The sequence below is a fragment of the Pseudophryne corroboree genome, chromosome 3 (genome assembly GCF_028390025.1).
Source record: "Pseudophryne corroboree isolate aPseCor3 chromosome 3, aPseCor3.hap2, whole genome shotgun sequence".
Taxonomy (NCBI): domain Eukaryota; kingdom Metazoa; phylum Chordata; class Amphibia; order Anura; family Myobatrachidae; genus Pseudophryne; species Pseudophryne corroboree.
The window spans coordinates 45143939-45152495 of NC_086446.1; the positions used below are offsets into that span (position 1 = coordinate 45143939).

At 50.8% G+C, this 8557-nt stretch overlaps 1 protein-coding gene across 2 annotated transcripts in view; it reads right to left on the reverse strand.

Moving 5' to 3' along the window:
- Positions 1-8264, reverse strand: part of LOC135054674 (gastrula zinc finger protein XlCGF17.1-like) — a 58216-nt gene extending 49952 nt beyond the window's left edge. The window contains exon 1 of one of the 2 annotated variants that reach the window (XM_063957924.1): positions 7874-8264. The gene's annotated coding sequence lies outside the window, so the exon portion shown is untranslated. The remainder of the gene's footprint in view (positions 1-7873) is intronic. The other variant, XM_063957922.1, reaches the window with a different exon arrangement.
- Between the last annotated feature and the right edge of the window lie 293 nt (positions 8265-8557).

The window sequence follows — 8557 nt, forward strand, 5'->3', positions numbered from 1 at the left end:
CTTAGTAGCAGCCACGCGATCCAGGAGAGCGTCTGCGTTGGTATACCTAGGAACCGTAGCACCTTCGCAGCAAGTACCCAGGAACAGAGCCAACAGGAGTATGCAACGCCGCTGACGTGATGAAACCGTAGCACAGTATGTCACACTGACATATGAAGTCTTCTAAAAAGCTTTTTCAAGGCTGCCTAGCGCCCCCTGTTAGGTTATATAGAGGAGGCACCGCAACACATCCTGGGACAGTCTAAAGCTTTAGCCTGTTGGTGCCTCTGCATCAAGAGCCATCTCTACACCCCGATGAATTCCCTGTGGAACACAGTGTGCCCCGCTGCAGAAATAATAATATCACATATCAGTGTGTGCCGGGTGCTGTGTTATTCCCCCTCATATAGCGGTCCCCTCTCCCCTATATAATACTACTACCACATATCAGTGTGTGTCGGAAGCTGTGTAAATCCTCCTCATATTTCACTGTACAGTCCCCTCTCCCCTATATAATAATACCACATATCAGTGTGTGCCGGGTGCTGTGTTATTCCCCTCATATATCACTGTACGGTCCCCTCTCCCCTATATAATAATACCACATATCATTGTGTGCCGGGAGCTGTGTTATTCCCCCTCATATATCACTGTACGGTCCCCTCTCCCCTATATAATAATAATACCACATATCAGTGTGTGCCGGGAGCTGTGTTATTCCCCCTCAATATCACTGTACAGTCCCCTCTCCCCTATATAATAATAATACCACATATCAGTGTGTGCCGGGGGCTGTGTTATTCCCCATCATTTATCACTGTACGGTCCCCTCTCCCATATATAATAATAATATCACATATCAGTGTGTGCCGGGAGCTGTGTTATTCCCCCTCATATATCACTGTACGGTCCCCTCTCCCCTATATAATAATAATATCACATATCAGTGTGTGCCGGGAGCTGTGTTATTCCCCCTCATATATCACTGTACGGTCCCTTCTCCCCTATATAATAGTATTTTAATTACCTACCAGTAAATCCTTTTCTCGTAGTCCGTAGAGGATGCTGGGGTCCATATTAGTAACAATTAATAATTAGTATAGACGGGTCCACCAGGAGCCATTGACACTAAGAGCTTAAGAGTGTGGGCTGGCTCCTCCCTCTATGCCCCTCCTACCAGACTCAGTCTAGAAACTGTGCCCGAGGAGACGACATACTTCGAGAGAAGGAATTACACAGATAGTGGTGAGATTCACACCAGCTCACACAACATACAAATCTGGCCAACATGCCGGAAAACTCAACAACAGCTGAAACAGTAAATAACGCAGAACTTACCTAGGAACCAGACAGTACTGAACTATGAAACCAACGCAGGAAAACGAAGCGCTGGGCGGGCGCCCAGCATCCTCTATGGACTACGAGAAAAGTATTTACCGGTAGGTAATTAAAATACTATTTTCTCTTACGTCCTAGAGCAGGGGTGGGGAACCTTTTTTCTACCGAGGGCCATTTGGATATTTATAAAATCCTTTGGGGGCCATACAAAAATTTTAAACGTAAAAAAATTACCCTGCCCCCCAGTAGGTCTGCCCCTTAGAGCTACTGTGTGTGCACGCGCCCCAAAAAATGGGTGTGGCCAGTTAAAATGGGAAGTGATACACATATGCCCCCAATAGTGCGGTGCCAGATCCACAATTGCCCCCACAGTGCCAGGTATACAAATGCCCCCACAGTGCCAGGTACACAAATGCCCCCCACAGTGCCAGGTATACAGATGTCCCCACAGTGCCAGGTATACAGATGCCCCTCACAGTGACAGGTATACAAATGCCCCCACAGTGCCAGGTATACAGATGCCCCCACAGTGCCAGGTATACAAATGCCCCCCACAGTGCCAGGTATACAGATGTCCCCACAGTGCCAGGTATACAGATGCCCCTCACAGTGACAGATATACAAATGCCCCCACAGTGCCAGGTATACAGATGCCCCCACAGTGCCAGGTATACAAATGCCCCTCACATTGACAGGTATACAGATGTCCCCACAGTGCCAGGTATACAGATGCCCCCACAGTGCCAGGTATACAAATGCCCCTCACATTGACAGGTATACAGCCCCCATAGTGCCAGGTATACAGATTCCCCCACAGTGCCAGGTAAACAAATGCCCTCCCCTCCGTGCTGCTCACCGTGGACGCGACGGAGGAGAGCGCGGCTGTCGGGTGAAAGCGGCGTCGTGTAGTACTTCAAATCAGCCGCCGGTTCGAGAGCCAATCAGAGCTCGCGGACTGGCAGCCGCGGCTCCTGATTGGCTGCCGGTCCGCGAGCTCTGATTGGCTCACGGACCGGCGGCTGGTTTGTACTACACGCCGCTGCTCCCATTCTACAGCCGCGCTCTCCTCCGTCTCCCTGTTCTGACAGCTGAGACACGCTGCCGCCCGACTGAGCGGCAGCTTGTCTCACTGACACAAGCTGGTGGGCCGGACCAAACGGCTTCGCGGGCCGGAAGTTCCCCACCCCTGTCCTAGAGGATGCTGGGGTCCATGTTAGTACCATGGGGATGTACCAAAGCTGTTAGTACAGGAGGGAGAGCGTGCAGGCTCCTGCAACACTGCTTGACCAAACTTGAGGTCATCAGAGGCCAAAGTATCGAACTGGTAAAACTTAGCAAACGTGTTCGAACCAGACCAAGTAGCAGCTCGGAAAAGCTGTAAGGCTGAGACACCCAGGGCAGCCGCTCAGGAAGAACCCACTTTACGAGTAGAGTGGGTCTTAACCGATTTCGGACACGGCAATTCTGCCGTAGAATACCCATGCTGGATAGTGAACCTTATCCAGCGCGAAATCGACTGCTTAGAAGCAGGAAACCCAATTTTCTTGGGATCGTAGAGGACAAAGAGAGAGTCAGTTTTTCTATGACGAGCTGTCCTCTTCATATAGATCTTCAAAGCCCTGACAACATCCAAGGCCTTTGAAGCAATTGAGTCAGTAGGCACTGGCACCACAATAGGTTGGTTGATATGGAAAGCCGATACAACCTTAGGCAGGAACTGTGGACGAGTCTTCATGGAAGATCAGATAAGGACTTTTACAAGATAAAGCCCCCAATTCCGACACGCGTCGGGCAGAAGCCAAGGCCAACAAAGGGACCGCCTTCCATGCGAGAAACTTGATGTCAGCCTCCAGTAGAGGCTCAAACCAAACAGACTCTAGGAACTGCAACAGCACATCTAGATCCCAGGGTGCCGTTGGTGCCACAAAGGGAGGCTGGATGTGCAGAACCCCTTTCAAAAAGGTCTGAACCTCAGGGAGGACAACCAACTGTTTCTGAAAAAAGATGGACAAAGCAGAGATTTGGACATTGATAGATCCCAATCTCAGGCCCACATCCACTCCCGCTTGCAGGAAAAGGAGAAAAGTTGAAACTCCACTGTAGGAAATTTTAATTCACACCACGAAACATATTTCTTCCAAATACGGTGGTAATGCTTTGACGTTACCCCCTTCCTAGCCTGAATCAGGGTAGGAATTACTTCACTCGGGATACCTTTCCGAGCTAAGATCTGGCATTCAACCGTCATGCCGTCAAACATATCCGTGGTAAGTCTTGATAGGCGAACGGCCCCTGCAGTAGCAGATCCTCCTGAACAGGTAAGGGCTTTGGATCTTCCAGAAGTAGATCCAGTAGATCCGCATACCAAGCCCTCCTTGGCCAATCCGGAGCAATGAGGATTGCCAGAACCTTTGTTCTTCTTACCAGCCGAAGAACCTTTGGAATCAGAGGAAGTGGAGGGAACACATACAGTGACGGGAACACCCACGGTGTTACCAGTGCGTCCACCGCCACTGCCTGAGGGTCTCTTGACCGGGAACAGTACCTGCCCAGCTTCTTGTTGGGGCGGGAGGCCATCATGTCTACGTGAGGAACCCCCCACCAACCGGTTACCTCCTCGAACACCTCCGGATGGAGGTCCCACTACCCTGGATGTAGATCGTGTCTGCTGAGGAAGTCTGCTTCCCAGTTGTCTACCCCCTGAATGAAGATTACTGACACAGCTACAGCGTGCCATTCCGCCCAGTGGAGGATGCTTGACACCTCTGACATTCCAGCCTTGCTCTTTGTTCCGCCTTGTCGGTTTATGTAGGCCACAGTGGTCACGTTGTCCAACTGCACCTGAAAAGCCTGACCCTGTACATGTGCTGCTAGCAGAAGGGTGTTTTACACAGCCCTTAGCTCCAGGATGTTTATTGGGAGAAGGGATTCTTGATTTGACCACCTTCCTTGAAAGGTTTCCCCCCAGAACGACTGCTCCCCAACCTCTTAGACTTGCATCTGTGGTTAAAAGGATTAAGTCCTGAATTCCGAACCTTCGGCCTTGCAGAAGGTGCGGAAGTTGTAGCCACCAGAGGAGTGAGATCCTGGCTTTCGGAGACAGGCGTATCCTCTTGTGCATGTGTAGGTGAGAGCCTGACCACTGGTCCAAGAGGTCCAGCTGAAAAGGTTGAGCATGAAACATGCCGTACTGCAGAGCCTCGTAGGCGGCAACCATCTTCCCCGGCGGCAACCATCTTCCCCAGCGGCAACCATCTTCCCCAGAAGGCGGATGCACTGATGAACGGATACCGGGTAGGCTTTAAGACATCCCGGACCATTGTTTGAATCACCAATGCTTTCTCCACCGGGGGAAATATCATCTGCACTTCCGTGGCGAGAATCATTCCCAGGAAAGACAGCCTCCTTGTCGGCTCCAGATGAGACTTTGGAAGGTTCAGGATCCAACCGTGCTTCCTGAGCAGCTGTGTCGTGAGCGCGATGGATCGCAACAACCTCTCCCTGGAAGACGCCTTGATCAGAAGATCGTCCAGATATGGAATTATGTTCACACCCTGTTTGTGGCGGAGAACCATCATCTCCGCCATCACCTTGGTGAAGATCCTAGGTGCTGTGGAGAGATCAAACAGCAGCGCCTGGAAATGATAGCGATCGTCCAACAGTGCAAAACTGAGATATGCCTGATGCGGCGAATAAATGGGAATGTGGAGATAAGCGTCCTTGATGTCCAGAGACACCAGGAAATCCCCCTCCGATAGCTCTTAGAGATTCCATCTTGAATTTGAACTCCCTGAGATAAGGGTTCAAAGACTTTAAGTTTAAAATAGACCGTACCGAACCATCCGGTTGTGGTACCACAAAAAGGTTCGAATAATAACCCTTGTTCCACTGCTGAGGTGGAACTGGAACAATGACCTCTGACACCACCAATTTTCTAATGGCCTCCAGAAGAATTGTTCTGTCTGCCAGCAGAGCTGGCAAGCCTGACTTGAAGAAACCGTGAGGTGGGGGATCTTGAAACTCCAGTCTGTACCCCCTGGACACTATTTCCAGAACCCAGGGGTCCAGGCCAGAGGACACCCAGACGTGGCTGAACTTTTGGAGTCTTGTACCCACCTGACCCTCCTCCAGGCCTAGCTGCCCACCATCATGCGGAGGACTTAGGGGTATCTAAAGCGGGCTTCTAGGTTTGGGAACCTGCGGGAGCAGGTTTCTTTCCTTTGGCACGACCACCTCTGAAGAAGGTGTTCGAAGGCTTGTTCTTTCTAGGCCTCGCCGGACAAAAGGACTGTGACGTGGCTGGTGTAAAAGGCTTCTTCGTAGCCGGTGCAGCTGAGGGGAGAAAAGGAGACTTACCCGCGGTAGCCGTGGCAATCCACGCATCCAGCGACTTCCCAAAGAGAACCTGACCTGTATAGGGTAGGCCCTCCACGCTCTTCCTGGATTCCGCGTCCGCAGACTATTGGCGCAGCCAGAGACCCCTGCGAGCCGAGACGGACATGGAGGAGATCCCCGCAGCCAAGGAACCCAGGTCCTTCATGGAATCTACCAGGAACCCTGCAGAATCCTGAATATGGCGTAAAAATAAATCAACGTCACCTCTATCCAGCGGAGTCGACACCAATCCAAGCACAAGCTATAGTAGGCCGTAATATAGCCCCGGAAGCCGTGTAAATGGTTTTAGCGTAGCATCCACCTTGCGATCTGCCTGGTCCTACAATGCGGTAGATCCCGGGACTGGCAACACCACCTGTTTGGACAGCCTGGAGACAGATGCATTGACTATCGGCGGGGACTCCCATTTCTTTTTATCTTCCTCTGGGAAGGGAAAAGCAACCAAGACCCTCTTAGGGATCTAAAATTTATTTCCCAGAGTTTCCCAGGCTTTATCAAAGATAGCGTTTAATTCTTTGGATGCCGGGAAGGTGAGGGGGGGGGGGGGCTTCTTATTATCTCTAAAAAAGGCCTCCTCCACCTGCTCAGGACCTGTGTCAGAAATATGTAGAAAATCCCTTACAGCTTCAATCATCAACTGCACCACCTTAGCAAGTGATGCCGTCCCCCTCAACACATCCCCGTCACCGTCTGCAGTGTCAGAGTCGGTGTCCGTGTCATCCTGCATAAGCATTGCAAGTGCACGTTTTTGAGAATGTACCGCAGGGGACTCCGAGGAAGCAGTATCAGACCATACAACCATAGAGGATTGTAGGACCTGAGTGGCATGCTCAGTCCTAGCAACCATATCAGAAGTCTGAGAAATAGTCCTTCCCTGGAGAGACTAACCATTCTGGCTCTCTAGCTGGGATCTGCGCTACAACAGTGCAATCCTGATGACATGGTATAGAGTCTTCCTGGGAAGACAAATCCACTGCAGCATATGAAACAGTGTCCATAGACGTTGTCACACACACCAAACACCCCAAAAACACACAGGGTATTTACTAGACAGAGTTTCCCCCAAGAATGGCAGAGAGACACAGAGATCGGAGCCAACCCACACACAGTGTTATTACAGTATAGGGAGACCCTAAACCCGTGCTGACTGTGTCTCTTAATAGGTGACACAGCCTACATACAGCTCACCTCCCTTCTTCAACCCCCTGGTACCGTACAGATAGCTGGAGTTGCTCTGGAGGGACCTGGACATCCACTGGCAGTGATTGCAGGCAGGACAAATGGCGCTGAACGCTGCTGGGTCCGCTATGAGAAGCTCCGCCCCTTCAATGGTGCTGTCTTCCCGTTCTTGAAGATTATACTGGCCTGAGGAAATTTGTGCTGGCTGAGATTCGCGGACCCCGACAGGCTGGAAATGGTCAGTGTAGGGTTCTGTGATGGCTCAGGGCGCCCATCACAGCGCCGCACCGCAGTACCGCTGAGCCGCCCAGGAGCGCAGTTAATACCGTGTTCCCACCCTTAAGCCGCCCTCTTCACCCTGACCCCCTGCTTGTAAGGGAGGACAGTGACTAACTCGCCACACTTCAGCTCTGTGAGGGGGTGGCGGCTGGCTGCCGGGGTGAGCGTTCCCCTGTGGCGGGGCGCGATCTGTCCCCTCTGGAGCTCAATGTCCATTCAGCGGAGGCAGTGGCTCAAGACCCCGCAGGGCGCACACTGCTCTCCCCCTGTTGCCAGCAGCCTCCCTGTAACATAACAAACTCTAAAAAAAACTTTTACTAGAGAAGCTCTGTAGAGCTCACCTAGCTGTGACGGGCTTCTCCGGGCACATTCTCTAAACTGAGTCTGGTAGGAGGGGCATAGAGGGAGGAGCCAGCCCGCACTCTTAAAGTGCCAATGGCTCCTGGTGGACCTGTCTATACCCCATGGTACTAATATGGACCCCAGCATCCTCTAGGACGTAAGAGAAAATAATAATACCACATATCAGTGTGTGCAGGGAGCTGTGTTATTCCCCCTCATATATCACTGTACGGTCCCCTCTCCCCTATATAATAATAATACCACATATCAGTGTGTGCCAGGAGCTGTGTTATTCCCCTCATATATCACTGTACAGTCCCCTCTCCCCTATATAATATAATATCATATAGAGTTAAGTTACCTGTTTTAATGAAGATCTCCAAAATGGCGGTTGAGGACTCCCTAACTCCGCCCCCTCTTCTACGTCACTCCTTGAGGCTCTGACAACCTATCACGTATAAGAGACTACAGGAAAATGGCCGCAGCACATATGAGGACACTGATAGTAGCTACAGTTGATTACTCTAGTGATGACCTTTGTGATGCAGCTGCCACTATCTACAAGACGTCCGGAGTATTATCAGCCGCCTGATTGGCTTCTCGGTGCGTCAGTCACAGCACTAAAAGGGATGGGGCGGTAGCTGTAGCCATAGTGAGAGTGAGTGGGAGGAGCCGGGAAAAAAGCTGTGAGATGCGATTGGCTGATGTGCGGTGAGCGGGAGGGGACAGCTGCGGGGTGGGCATGTCAGTAGGATAATAGGCGGTAGAGCAGCAGGGACAGTAACCATGGCTACAGAAAGACGCTGAGGAGACGCTTGCACATGGCAAACTTTACTATATAACATTTATGTCAGTTCTTCCATGGAAGTGATGGCATAAAAGGGCTATTATAGTAATAATATTAGTGTTACACCTGCGTTAAACTGAAAGGAAACATCTACAAACCAAAGCCACCACATATGTACTGCATTGATGCCTCAAAAGTATGTCATTCATTTCTTATGCTGTTAAAATGTAATTAACATCTGTGTTTTTGAACTCTGAA